This window comes from Bactrocera neohumeralis, unplaced genomic scaffold (assembly GCF_024586455.1).
Source record: "Bactrocera neohumeralis isolate Rockhampton unplaced genomic scaffold, APGP_CSIRO_Bneo_wtdbg2-racon-allhic-juicebox.fasta_v2 ctg1231, whole genome shotgun sequence".
NCBI classification, from domain to species: Eukaryota; Metazoa; Arthropoda; class Insecta; order Diptera; family Tephritidae; genus Bactrocera; species Bactrocera neohumeralis.
This window is the reverse complement of record NW_026089663.1, coordinates 32,139-47,722: the sequence shown is the minus strand read 5'-3', so window position 1 is coordinate 47,722 and position 15,584 is coordinate 32,139. Positions and strand designations below refer to the sequence as shown.

The 15,584-nt window shown below is 40.1% G+C and overlaps 1 protein-coding gene across 2 annotated transcripts in view; it reads right to left on the bottom strand.

Annotated features, from left to right (window-relative positions):
* LOC126766444 (uncharacterized) overlaps positions 1-15,584 on the bottom strand; it is a 68,097-nt gene that overhangs the window by 36,294 nt on the left and 16,219 nt on the right. Inside the window, exon 2 of one of the 2 annotated variants that reach the window (XR_007668872.1) lies at positions 3,084-3,542. The exons of the other annotated variant lie outside the window; for it this stretch is intronic. The gene's annotated coding sequence lies outside the window, so the exon portion shown is untranslated. Of the gene's footprint in view, positions 1-3,083; positions 3,543-15,584 lie in introns of those variants that run through there. 2 annotated transcript variants of the gene reach the window in all.

Genomic DNA, 15,584 nt, shown 5'->3' with positions numbered 1-15,584 from the left:
TTGTCAAATACATAGATTTGAATAATAAGTTTAATATTGATATAAAACCATTTTTGCACTATATTATGTTCATAGAATGTGTACAAACGATTTAATGAAATGTTAGTGAACATAAAAATTTAAAATATAAGTGTAAAAGTAATTTTAAATCCAAAAAATACGTAATTTAAATAGTGGTACTTTTCAACTTTAAACGCAAATCTGGAAAACTATTGGTTTTCTGCGGCTATGTCCGACCATACCCATTTTATTTCTGGGACGGTATTCTAAAGTTTTCTTTTACCGCATATAACAGACAATATGTGAGTTATCTTAATAAAATTGGTTTATATTGTTTTCCAATTATTATTGCGGTATTCGCCGTGGCCAATCCGCAAAGGACCATAAATCTTCCGCAGAACCTTTCTCTCAAAAACTCGTAACGTCGACTCATCAGATGTAGTCATCGTCCCTGTCTCACAGTCATTGAGTGACTTATAGAGTTTTGTTTTTGTTCGTCGAGAGAGGACTTTACTTCTCAATTGCCTACTCAGTCCGAAGTATCACCTATTGACAAGAGGTATTCTGCGTTCGATACCGAGGCTGACGTTGTTATTGGGGTTGATGCTGGTTCCAAGATAGTCGAAATTATTTAACGTGACATGGGACACAACTCTAAGCTGCGCAAAACCTACCGAACTATCGCCAAAATACTTTAACTAATGGCAAAACAACTTCGAAAATTAAAAACGAGACCGAGAATAATAAAGCGCATAACCAACAACCAAAACGCTTAAGTATAACCGGACTTTGGAAAACCCTGAAGCTCAACCACATACGCCTGCAAACCAAACCAATTCGAAATGTAATATTACCAATAATTTCTCGTTTGTTCTCGACAAGCTTAATAAGCTAGAAAAGCAGAATAAACTTACCCACGAACGTCTTACTCAACTAGAGCGACAGCAAAGCAAAAGTAAGTTGCAAAAATGAAACCGATAAAAATTATGACCTGGAATGTAAATGACTTGCTCAAACGTAGAAAAGAATAAGACTCATTACTTCAGGTTGAACAAAATTTATATTTGTCTTATATCAGAAACCCATTTTACCAATGAGACTTTCGTTAAATTCAGAAACTACAAGACGAATTGTTCGAACCACCCTAATTACAATGCGAGATCGGAGAGTGCCATAATTATCAGAGATAATATTCCCCATTACGAAGAAATTAATATGCTATAAGTGTCCCAGAATTCCAAACCACGACCATATCGGTTGAATCTAGTTTCGGAAAAATAAGTATTACCGCGATATAGACACAATATTAAAATGGACTTGTACACAGAACTTATACCAAAACACCATGGAAAATGCATCATGGGTGGGGAGTTTAACGCAAAACTCTTTGAATGGTTTTCAAGAGTTACGACACCGTCGGGGAGAGAGCTGTTTAATGGATGCGACTTTATGTCTACTGGTAAGCCGACTTACTGGCCTACCGACACAACTTTTTCATCACTCGACAAAAATCTAAGACATTCATTACCATGGAAAATGGATGGGACTTAAATTCGAAACATTCGCCAGTAAATCTCATCCTAAATGGTCATCTAAAAGAGTTCGGCATACCTCCTTATCTCTCTAATGGACATACGGATTGGGAGTATTTCAAAGTTATGCTCGACAAAAATATTGATGTTGAAGTAAGTATAACAAAACAAGATATTTCAGAAGTTGAAATTCATACATTTGAGAAAACTATTCAGGAATCGATTGACTCAATATAAAACAGAATTAAACAATTTCACTACGCTTCTACATTTCTAATTATATTGCGAAAATGCAGATTATTCCCTTTGGAAAGCTGTAAAAGATGTTAGGTATTATATTGTCGAATACAGCCCTCAAAAAGACAAATGGATTCTGGGCCAAAAGCGACGAAGAAAATGCTGTAGTTTTTTTATCTATCTTAGTTTATCTGAAACTAATTAAAACGTACCATGGTACTTTACCGAAGGCGGAAGAATCGCAATACGTGGGTGAAATCCAACCAGCGACAAATAAAGAATTGGGAAATATCATTAAAAGTAAGTCGAGAAAGGTTCCCGGCCTCGACTTGGTGACAGCTGATGTACTAAAAAATCTAACGCGAAAAGCAATAGAAAAGCTTACGCGATGATAAACGCTTGCGTAAGTCTCAGATACGACCCACTGTCATGGAAGGTATCTAAATTCATTATGGTATAAAAACTTGGCAGAAGCGTGCATGAGGCCTCGTCATATCGTCGAATCTCACTGTTGCCTATTTTGTCCAAACAACTTGAAGCCGTAATCATAAGAATTCTTCAGAACATAATTTAAGAAAAGGGACTTATACCAATTCATCAATTCGGATTTAGATTTCGACATTCCACAATCGACTTCACTTTCCACAGTATCTAACCTATCTAGTTGACTCTCACCTAAGCAATCGCTACTTCAGAAACAAGCCGGGACAATCATAAATTACTACTACTACATACGATAAAAACAGGTGTACCCCAAAGAAGTGTCCTGGAATCATTCTTATACATTTTGTTTACTAGCGAGATGCCTACTGCGCATTAGCCACATTTGCAGATGATACCTGCATCATTACGACCGTTAAAAAATAAAGCAAAGTTGAATTGGAAGGAGCATATACAAAAAAAGTTTCACAACTAAAACGAAAATCCCACAAAATAAACTGGTTGATCGATAAAAAATCACCCTTAACAACATCAAATAAAATCATAGTCTACAATCAAACTTTGAAACCTATTTGGACATACGGAATTCAACTATGATGATGCGCTGCACCGTTGTACATCGAAGCGGTGCAAATATTCCAAAACAAAGTTTTGCGAAAAATTGTAAATGCCCCGTGGTACATACGAAATTCGGATCTGCATCGTGATCTTCAATTAAAAATGGTTCGCGAAACGGTATCGAAACATGCAAAAAGGTCACAAAATCCTGTATGTACTGAAGCCCGACAACTAGGAGAGACTAAAAAAATCTGGCACTGACTGAAAGATTTCTTAAGAATCTAAGAAAATAACAAATATCATCATACTTAGGAATTAAGTTTAGTTTAAAAAAGAAAAAAGCTTGTTATTACAGCTTATATTGTTTTACTTCATAAATTGAAAATATTGCTTGTTAGTTTACATTTATCAATCCGCACATCTAAAAGATTGGAGACGTGTCTTCCGTCCATCACAACATGATCGACCTGGTTAATGGCTTACCGATTCGAAAACAACTAATTCCCAATCCCAAGCCCAGCGCACAACCCTGGGGATATATGGATCGCTTTCTCGCCTTAGCTAGAGTTCAAACAGATGTTCTTTGGCGACCCAGAGGATGCAATGGTCAAAAACCGGAAGTCGTGAGCTGCTTAAGCCATATGTAAAAGAATCGTTTGTTACCACTCCCGAGTGAATGGCAATCAGAGAACTTTCTTCACCTGCATGAGCTTCTACACATGACTCCCTCCTACGCGTTCCTATATTTGCTTCGTTTGGCTCGTGGTATTTTTCCTTCATATAAAATAGAATAAATGAAATTAAAAGCAAGTTGCATCTGTTACATAAGAATAAATCATCCGTATGCACAAAAAATGTTTTTACAAATAACATAGTATACATTTGAATAATTCGATTATATGAATGCACTCAACAATATGTTTAAAAATATAAACACAAAGCAATTATTATCGCTGACTATTTGCTTCTAATCAAGGCACGTCCGAAATGAAATGACAGGATGAAGGACATAACAACATAACACTTGACAGCACAATCCCCATCTTAAAAAAGTTTCAATTTGACAAAAAAAATCCCCATTAACACTTGTTGAATTCATTTGTTACAAAAAATGTGATATATGAAGAAATTCTTTTTATTCTTTACTGGCCGCTTTTGCGGTTATAGCTTGTTTTCTTCTTTTTGCAAGGTGGTACCAATTGGAGATTCCAAGCGAAGCCAGGTCCTTCTTCATCTAGTCGTTCCAACGGAGTGGTGGTTTTCCTATTTCTCTGCTTCCCCCGGCGGGTACTGCGTCGAATACTTTCAGAGTTGGAGTGTTTTCGTCTACGTTGTCTCTTAATTCGCTGAACTATGTCAATGTCGTTGTATATCACATACAGCTCATCGTTCCATCGAATGCGATATTCGCATTTGCCAACGCGCAAAGGACCATAAAACTTTCTCAGAACCTTGCTCTCTAAAATCCGTAACTTCGACTGATCAGATGTTGTCATTGTCCATACTTCTGCACCATATAGCAGCACGGGAATAATGAGTGACTTATAGAGTTTTCCTTTTGTTATGATAATATATATTTTATATTAATTCCTAATATAAAGGCATTTGTTGTTGAAACGACAAATGTCACCAGTCATTGAGTTTGGGATTTAGGGAGCTCCACTGGCAGTAGCAAAAGCTACAAAGTCTCACCAGAAACTATAACCTGGTACCACGGGGAGCAGTTTGCCCTTGGAGTTTACTCCAATCTGCTTATTGGGTTTGGCCCTTTGTGGAGATTCGTGGTGGCTGTGGTTTGTACCTAAATGCAGGCAGGTGCCGGACCCAAAGTACGGCAGAGGTTTTAGGTCGGCCTCGTACCTGAGCAAGGCGGCTAGGGTGTCAATATCATCACCATACGCCGGCAGCTGTACACTCTTTAGTTCTCGGTTTAGTTCTGCAGCTAGAATTATTTTCTCCAGAAGTAGGTTGAAGAAGTCAGACGAAAGAGAGTCGCTTTGTCTGAAATCTCGTTTGGTATCGGAGAGGTCCTGACGGAACTTTTGGTGTTGCTCAACGTAGCATATAAGCAGCTACTTTTCGTGCTGTCAAAGGCAGCTTTGAAATCGACGAAGAGGCGGTGATTGTCGATTCTCTTTCCCGGGTCTTTTCCAAGATTTGGTGCATGGTGAATATCTAGTTAGTTGCTGATTTAACAGGCCTAAAGCCACCTTCTGTTAGTCGTAGCATCCTTGTCGGCCAGCTTGTCAAGCTCTTCATACTTACGCATTTCGGCTTCCCTCTTTGTTTGTCTACAAATGCGTCTTGCTACCTTCCTTAGCTCTCGGGACCTCTCCACTGAGACATGGCCCTCCTCACCGTAGTAGCTGTTCTTTTGCATTTTCCGAAAACCAAGCCGAGTAGAAAGTCGTTCAGCTGTCTGTTGTGATTTCAGTGATTGCAGCTTTTCGACATCGAGTTTTCTTGTGTTTGTTGACGAGCATTTTACGCTGCACAGATGTGGGTGCATGCCTTGGCTGCAACAGGATAGTGGTCCGAGTCGATGTTAGGACTTTGGAACGTGGACTGGAACTGAAGGCGGGTCTTCCGTCTGTATGTAACTGTTTACTCAAGATCTCCCTTTGTGAAATTTCCAAAAGGATTGACAGACGGATTACTCAGTCTGTTTGTCAGGTAGGAAATACAGCACATTATTGCAGGTGATTTAGATATCTCAAACCATCAAAGTGAAAAAATTAAACAAATAAGAAATGAACAATTAAAGCAATTTCAAGTAAAAAGTTAAAAAAAAAACTATGAGGAGTGAGGCTGTCGAAGCCCACATAACACAGTTGTGGCGACAAAAAATGCTAATATCGGCTTTTTTTTTATAAATCTCCAACGACAGTGAGAACAGTCTAAATTAGTGTATAGTAAAAATTTAGGGGTGTAATGGGGTATAGTCATGCTTCTGCAGTTACAGTCGTATGGCCCAATTCCTTAACTTGTTTCCTCGCCGCGTACCCTGAAAACGTGAGCAACCCTTGTGTAAGATGCGGTAGCCACCCCGTGTGGAGCATGAGGTTACGACTAAAAGAGAGGAAGCTTCAGCGGAACCAATTCGACATTTTCGGTTTAAGAGTTCGCTGAAGTCTAATGCTCCCATAGCTCGCTGTATAAATGTATAGAAAACTTTATGTACTCGCCTAACGAGGTTATGCGCTCGGTATGGGACCCTCGTGGAAATTCATTTTTAATGAATAAGAAATAATAGCCTCGGATGAAATACCCTGCTTTTGATGACGATCACAGAAAACGTAATAATTTCAGGGCATTCACCTGGAAAGTCCAATCCCTAAACTGGGAAGGTTACGCTGTTCAGCTGACGAAAATTCATGAAGCTATTTGGCTGTCTGCGGATCAAAAAGTTCGAAACCAGATCGATCATGTTGTGAATATTGTGTTGACGCTATGTATCCAGTGTCCTGGACGTGCGTACGCTCCGAAGAGCTAACAACGACTCACAGCCGCCTCAGTACAGCAAAAAACGCTCGCCAACAAAGACAGGGAAGATACGACATCTAAACTTCTATCACAACTGCCAGTGAAACAGTTTTCTACTCGACTTGCACTTCCGCTCTCTGAGAATAGGCAACTCGGTATAAGAGAACTGTGGAACGCCATTTCCAACTACTTATTTACGTACATTGGCAAGCGAAATCATTGGTTTTCGTAAACACCAAAAGAACAGCTGGTACGATGAGGACTGTCACGTCGCCGTGGAGAGAAAGCGAACAACCTAGTTGAAGAAGGAAGCGAGACGCATTTGCAAACAAAAAAAGAAGAGCTTAAATGCGTGAGTGTGAAGAGTTTGACAAGCTGACTGACAGGAGTATTGCTGGAAAATTCAACGAAAAGAAGCGGCGACTAACGGAAAGTTTTAAGTCCGAAGCATACTTTTGTAAGACCCAAAGTTGTGGTCTAGTGGTTGATGTTCAGAGCATACCAAAGTTATGGAGAGAACACTTCTAAAGAATGCTGAACGGCGAGGAAAACGTAACATCTGGAAATGGCGAGCCTTATTTCCGAAATTTTGATGGTGGAATAGATCAACGACCGCTCGTTTAGCCCAACTTTGTCCACACTGAATAAGGAAGTGAAGCGTACGATTATGAAAGAGGACAAGATGAAATTTCTCCTGTCATCAAAAAAAACAGTCATCGCATTCGCGCCTTGGCTCGGACGTCACTGCGGCGATTACCGCAGTCGTCGGAACGGTAAGCTGTATGAGATATACGGCGACATTGAAATAGTTCAGTGAATCAAGAGACAAGGGCTGATGGAATATGCACCCGTCTTATTTTTTGTCCATCTGCAACATGTTGCTACTTACAATGTATAGTATATAGTATGATGGGTTGTTCACAAAGCGGTTGTAGATGGGCGCAATCGGACAACTGCCACGCCCACCAAATGGCATTAACTGAAAACAAATAATGTGTCATAAGTAAGCATTAAATTAAGATATACAACTCTTTTTGGGCATAGGTGATCTCAGTAGCAAGGGGCACGTTTGAATAATTGGGCGTGACCGAACACTCAAGTAAGTTTTTTGTAGATATCTCGTAAATCACTAAAACTACAACAACAAATTTGTTGTGCACAAATATTATGGGAATTCCTACCGACACTGTGAAAATGGATGAAATCGGATGGTAACTCCGCTTCCTCCTCATAAACGAGACTTATAAAAACTACTATAAGTAAGATAAATCAGTAACGAAATACACAAGAGACATTAAATTTTACCCCCGAGATAGTATGACAAGACTTTAAAAAAACCGATGTCAAAATTGGGCAATATACGTGTCACCGCCCAATTTTGGGTAAATTCACATGTCTTAAGACTGGCTAGACCGATTTCAACCAAGTTTGGTATACATATGTACATCTTTCGTCTGACATTCTAATTTCACAGTGCGAAAATAAGCGAAAGCGGTTTGCAACCACAGCTAGTTTCTATAAAACACAACTTCATCTAACACACCGATTTTCCAAATTCGAAATGAATTTATAGCCCATATATCCGCCAACTTATGAGTAATCTTTATGAAACTGAGAGAGCGTATTTTTCCGATATCAGTGTATCTTTGTGCCTAAAATTGGACGAAAACTTGACTTATTCCCCATATAACAATCACATAACATCCGGGTGACTTCACTCCATAAGATTGATGATGATACCTTAATGAACCCACTGGAACACTTCCTGCATTTTAGTGTTTCTAAATATTTTCAATATTTCTTTAAGTCGAAATTACCACTCAGCTAACACCTGTTAGCGTTTGTAATATATTTGTGTGCTTAAACACTCTAAATTAATAATGCAAAAGGAAAAGTACGTACATACATATGTACATATACCACAGTTTTACTTGATGAATATAAAATTATTTATTTATATTATTATTTAATACATTACAAGAGGCAACTGAGATCTATAAAATTTATAAATAGTAAAAAAAAACAAGTGATACGAGTAAAGCGCTAATTCGGGTGCGACCGAACATTTCACACTTGTGCAACTTATAAGAATCAAAGCCAGGATAATACCTTAATATGTAAAATGTCAACCAGATGATCGGAATCCAAATATTTTATATATACATATATTATATATAAAATATACACTGACCTTGACGGATGAAGGAAACAGCCTTTATCCTGGATAACTGTCCCGCAGTAATAAACAATTTTACGTATAAAAGAAGTCCCACAATCCTTAAAGAAAAACGTACTAATAGTACTTCAAAGCCTAAATGTTTTAATTATGCAGCAACATCAAACAGCGGTATTAGCTGACAATATACATATGTACATAACACAACAACGTAGATTGTCTTTTATATTTCCAAAACAAATATTATTCATCGAAAGTCGCTTTATTGTTTTTCAAAATATTATCTATTGAGATTTATTCACTTTTATATGCGTTATTATTCATGCACCTTTGCCACTCTGATTGAAGTATCTCCAAAACATGCGTTTTGAACGTATCAACCGCCTCTTAACGTTGTACCTTGTACTTTATTTCTTTTTCGTACGTGAACTAAAAGAAGTCATTCGGTGCTAAGTCAAGATTTTACGGTGGATGACTTAAAAGAGCAATTGTTTTAGTCGTTGTTTGAGAGCTCAAATGATCGTGGTGAAGAGTGTACCGTATTCGTTAGTTGGTTTCCCTGATTTCTTGAAAGACACTTGGAACAAAAATAGTTTACTGTTCTGTGTAGTTCTGTTGGTATGGTTGTAAGTCCAGGATTTCCACAAAAACCGGCAACCTTTTGCTTGAAAGTGCTTCCTGCGCGAACCGCTTTGGTTGGATTCGACTCATTTTGAAACACTCATACAGTCGACTACTGCTTACTTTCGGGATCATAAGTATAAATCCATGATTCATCAGCTATCATGTTATCATAGACGTATTTCGAAACTTCGTTATCGTACATTTTTTTTTTAATTTCTCTCTTCCAATCGGCACGACAGGAGGATGGAGTCATGTGTAGAAGTTCACGCAAGTGAAAAAAGTTCTCTGATCGCCATTCACTTGGGAGTGGCCAGAAACGATTCTTTTACACATGGCTCAAGCAGCTCACAACTTCCGTTCTTTGACTAAGTATCCTCTGGGTAGCCTAAGAACATCCGTTCGAAGGCGAGCTAAAGTGAGAAGTCGAAACATCCCCTAAATAGGGTTGTGCGCTGGGTTAGGGACCAGCCACGTAAAAAGCCCCCCAATGAAAGATTACCAACTGTCTCGGATGAGAGACCCCCCTTTTGATGACGACCATGGCAAACAAAATCAGGACTACGATATAAGGGCATGCACCTGGAATGTACGGACCCTTCATTGGGAAGGTGCCGCTGCCAAGCTGGTTGATGTCCTCGCGAAAATAAAGGCTGACATCACCGCCGTCCAAGAAATGCGATGGACGGGACAAGGACAGAGACGAGTAGGTCCTTGTGACATTTACTACAGTGGCTATATAAAGGAGCGCAAGTTTGGTGTTGGATTCGTGGTGGGAGAGAGACTTCGTCGCCGAGTACTATCATTCACTCCGGTGAATGAACGTCTAGCCACAATCCGCATCAAAGCGAGGTTCTTCAACATATCGCTGATTTGCGCCCACGCCCCGACGGAAGAGAAGGACAATGTGACCAAAGATGCCTTCTATGAGCGCTTGGAACGCGCTTATGAGAGCTGCCCCCGCCACGATGTCAAAATTGTGCCTGGCGACGAGGTCCTAACATCGACTCGGACCACTATCTTGAAGCAAGACGCATTTACAGACAGAAAAAGAGAGAGGCCGAAATGCGTGAGTATGGAGAGCTTGACAAACTGGCCGCCAGGAGTAGTGCTCGAAAATTCTACGACAAAATGCGGCTGCATACAGAAGATTTCAAAACCGGAGCATACTCTTGTAGAACCCCCGAAGGTGATCTAGTCACCGATGGCCAGAGCATACTTAAATTATGAAGGGAACACTTCTCCAACCTGCTGAATGGCAGTGAACGAACAACGCCAGGAGATGCCGATGGAGCAGACGTTCCATTGCCTGACCATGAAGAAGTTGGAATAGCAATTACCCGCCTGAAGAACAACGAAGCGGCAGGGGCCGACGGATTGCCGGCCGAGCTATTCAAACACGGCGGCGAAGAACTGATAAGGAGCATGCATGCTTCTTCGTAAAATATGGTCGGACGAAAGCATGCCCAACGATTGGAATTTAAGTGTGCTAGGCCCAATCCATAAAAAAGGAGACCCCACAATCTGCGCCAACTACCGTGGGATTAGCCTCCTCAGCATCGCATATAAGGTTCTACCGAGCATATTGTGTGAGAGATTAAAGCCCGCCGTCAACAAACTGATTGGACCTTATCAGCGTGGCTTTAGACCTGGAAAATCAACAACCGACCAGATATTCACCATGCGCCAAATCTTGGAAAAGACCCGTGAAAGAAGAATCAACACACACCACCTCTTCGTCGATTTCAAAGCTGCTTTCGACAGCACGAAAAGGAGCTGCCTTTATGCCGCGATGTCTGAATTTGGTATTCCCGCAAAACTAATACGGCTGTGTAAGCTGGCATTGAGCAACACGAAAAGCTCCGTCAGAATCGGGAAGGACCTCTCCGAGCCGTTCGATACCAAACGAGGTTTCAGACAAGGCGACACCCTATCGTGCGACTTCTTCAACCTGCTTCTGGAGAAAATAGTTCGAGCCGCAGAACCAAATAGAGAAGGTACCATCTTCTATAAGAGTGTACAGCTGCTGGCGTATGCCGATGATATTGATATCATCGGCCTCAACACTTGCGCCGTTAGTTCTGGTTTCTCCAGGTTGGACAAGGAAGCACAGAAAATGGGTCTGGCAGTGAACGAGGGAAAGACGAAATATCTCGTCACCAAACAAACAGTCGTCGCACTTGCGACTTTCCTCTCACGTCACTGTTGACAGTCATAACTTTGAAGTTGTAGATAATCTCGTATAGTTAGGAACCAGTATTAACACCACCAACAATGTCAGCCTGGAAATCCAACGCAGGATTGCTCTTGCCAACAGGTGCTACTTCGAACTGAGTAGGCAATTGAAAAGTAAAGTCCTCTCTCGACGAACAGAAGCCAAACTCTATAAGTCACTCATAATTCCCTTCCTGCTGTATGGTGCAGAGGCTTGGACGATGACAGCAACCGATGAGTCGACGTTACGAGTTTTCGGAAGAAAAGTTCTGCGAAAGATTTATGGTCTTTTGCGCGTTGGCCACGGCGAATATTGCATTCGATGGAACGATGAGCTGTACGAGATAGACGACGACATTGACATAGTTCAGCGAATTAAAAGACAGCGGCTACGCTGGCTAGGTCGTGTTGTTTGGATGGACGAAAACACTCTAGCTCTGAAAGTATTCGACGCAGTACCCGCCGGGGGAAGCGGAGGAAGAGGAAGATCTCCACTCCGTTGGAACGACCAAGTGGAGAAGGACCTGGCTTCGCTTGGAATATCCAATTGGCGTCACGTAGCGAAAAGAAGAAACGACTGTTGTTAACTCGGCTATAATCGCGTAAGCGGTGTCTACGCCAATTAAGAAGAAGAGAATCGGCACGAGACTTTTTTGAGCGATCAACAAATTGTGTGGGAAGCTAAGTGAAAAATAAATTTTCTACATTCAAATGCTCTGGCAATATTGAATATATGCTGGTCCCACTAATGCCTATAATTGTCTCAATCCCACGATAGCTCACATAACAATCATGCAATATCAGTTTGCGCACAGCATCGATAGGTCCTGGAACAAGAACTGATTTTGGGCGACATTCACAAAATTCGTCTTGTAGTGATCTACTTTCTCGATCGGATTCACCACAGCATCGATAATCACTAGTTTTTAATTTAGCTTCATCCCCAAAAATTGATCGCGATTTAATTGCAATTTTTGACTGAAATTAATATTTAAGTAACTGTAGGCAACACAAATATTGCTCGTTTGCAAACTTCATGATAAAGTTGTAAGTCGCCAGATGGCAACCTACGTACTTACGGCAATACTTATTGGAATAAACCCGAAGATAATTTCCCTGGTACCAAGAACTGCACACTTTCTCAGACACTTAGCGACTCACAATAACCAAAAGCGCCTATAAAACAACTCCAAAATAAAGGCGAACCATCCCTACTCAGGATTACGATTTGAGGACATACACCTGGAATGTCCGGTCTCTTAATTGAGAAGATGCCGCTGCCCAGCTGGTTAACCTTAGAACCGTGACATAGCTGTACAACTTAATCTCGTGACGTGGGCACTCAGTGCCCAGTAATGTATTTTGTATGGAAATTTAGACTTTTAAGACGTTTTTTTTTTATAGAAATGCCAATATTTCGCATGTTTATGTAAATAATTTAATGAAACTTGGGATTATTGCTAGAAACAAATGTATTTTTTTTGAAAAATATGAAAATCAAATAAAGTTTTAATTTCGAACTGCTCAAATGGGTGAAATTCTTCTCTGTCTTTCTGATATATTTTGATTGGGTGTAGACGTTTTTGGAGTATTGTCCACATATTCATCGTTGTCTGAGTCCGTTTCAGCTTCGGCATTGTATTTTGCAAAATAGCACTTTTCACACGTCCTTATATAGTGTTTGGTGCATGTCGGAATAAGGAAATGGTCACAAACTGCTGTTGTTTTATTATCGATCTTATTAGTTTTGCAGGTTTCACACCGCCGTTTCAAAGTGTTGACCTGTGTCAAGAAAGAAAATAGTGAATAAATTTGAAACTGAACTAATTTTGAAATAAAATAAACTTACCTTTATTGATGGACGCGAACTCACCACTGCAGGAAACCGTTTGAAATTGATCAAGTCCAATGCAATTTTAGTTGTAGAATTAATTTTTGTTTTGCATAGGTTTTGTAATTGCTTTTGCGCTAGCTCCATAAAGAGTTCTTTCAAAAATATTTTACGCTTTTCAGACTTATGGGTGTTCCACATAGGGTGACTAACATCAAACAGCCTGAACGCTGCAAGCCCAGCAATATCCAGCATATTATAAAATAATCCCATGGGCCAGTGGTTTGTTTTTCTTTTGCCAGAAAATCCACGTAGCATTTTGTCAAAAGTATCAACACCACCTTTATGCTCATTATAATCATGTATGACTTGTGGTTTTTTTGTTATAGGGTTTACATCTTCGCTGGCATGAGCAGTTGAAAGCACTAGCACATTTTTCTTCGAATGTGTTGTAAATCTTACTAATTGCATTGGTTTTGAAAAACAAATCACAGCTTCAAAAACACCTTTTTTTTTGCCTCTTCAAAGGATGTAAATAGTTTTGGCAATTGTGGCTTATTGCCTCGTATTGTGCCCACCAACGTAGTATTCCACAGAAGCAAATCTTCCGCCAGTTCATAACTTGTGAAAAAGTTGTCCATCGTAATATTCGCCCCCCTGTCCAAATATTGGTTGCTGAGTCGCATAACAAGATTGCGCGCAATACCAAGCGACCGCTGTTCATTAGGCTGTGCACCCAAATATACTTCGCCTGCAAGTGGATAGTTGGTTTTTGCAGTGAACGAGGCCAAGACGAAATATCTCCTGTCATCAAACAAACAGTCGTCGCACTTGCGACTTGGCTCTCACGTCACTGTTGACAGTCATAACTTTGAAGTCGTAGATAAGTTCGTCTATCTTGGAACCAGCGTAAACACCACCAACAATGTCAGCCTAGAAATCCAACGCAGGATTTCTCTTGCCAACAGGTGCTACTTCGGACTGAGTAGGCAATTGAGAAGCAAAGTCCTCTCTCGACAAACAAGAACCAAACTCTATAAGTCACTCATAATTCCCGTCCTGCTATATCGTGCAGAGGCTTGGACGATGTCAGCAACTGATGAGTCGACGTTGCGAGTTTTCGAGGGAAAGGTTCTGCGAAAGATGTATGGTCCGTTGCGCATTGACCACGGTGAATATCGTATTCGATGGAACGATGAGCTGTACGAGATATACGAAGACATTGACATAGTTCAGCGAATTAAAAGACAGCGCCTACGCTGGCTAGGTCGTGTTGTTCGGATGGACGAAAACACTCTAGCTCTGAAAGTATTCGACGCAGTACCCGCCGGGGGAAGCGGAGGAAGAGGAAGATCTCCACTCCGTTGGAACGACCGAGTGGAGAAGGACCTGGCTACGCTTGGAATATGCAATTGGCGCCAGGTAGCGAAAAGAAGAAACGACTGGCGCGCTGTTGTTACCTCGGCTATAATAGCGTAAGCGGTGTCTACGCCAATTGAGAAGAAGAAGAAGAAGGTTGTCTCCCCGCTGTTGTTGCATCTTTGCTACCCTTTGGTCTTGTTGATTTTGCTCATGGCGAACAGATAAGTGATCGAGTGTAATTTTTGTGTTACATATAGTAGCATGTGAATACTATTGGGAATAGTTTGACGCAATCCTCAGCATTAAAAGCCTTTATTACTCCAATATTATCCAATGACTCTTATACAATAACACTTTGAAAAATAAACGTTTTTTATTTGTGTTCATAAAATGAGTTAGCGTGTGGTTGCGTTAGAATTTCTAGAATGATATTCTGGTAGCGTCAGAAGTTGCTAGAATAATAACTGTTCAGTGGCATGAGAATCGTAACTTCAATTCAGCCAAACATCTGTAATTGTTCAGTGGCATAAGAGTCGTAGCGGCAATTCAGCTCAACAGCTGTAATTATGCTATGGTGGAATTTGTTGCAGGCGGAGTTGCCACAGATATACGATTGTAACGATATCTATTGAAAAAATACGCAAAGACTTTTTCGACTACATAATATTAAAAATACACAGAGAAACCAAAATATTAAATAATTAATTTACCAAAATTTCAAAAATTTAAATTACCAACGGGTGGAGTTCTCAATGCTTTATTGATTGATGAACGGTTTGATTGAAAATATGAATAAACAAACTAATCTTATTTGATGAATTATCGATGGTAAACTCGTATGTTTAGTTCTGCTTATGACGCATTAAAACAAATACTTAAAATAGGCAACCCCTTTGGTGGCATACCGATTATATAATTTGGTGATTTGAATAAATTCTCACCAGTCGGTGATGCGGGATGCTTACAGCACCTTAGTTGGTTCCCCTTTGATTTTGAAATTCTGTGAATTTGTAGAAATACTAGGGTGTTCAATAAGTTTTGTCGTTCGATAAGAAAAGGCGTTGGTACTAGCCGATTTTTTTTAATTTGTTGGTAAAATTTTCATATCAACGTATGTGAAGTTTCATTT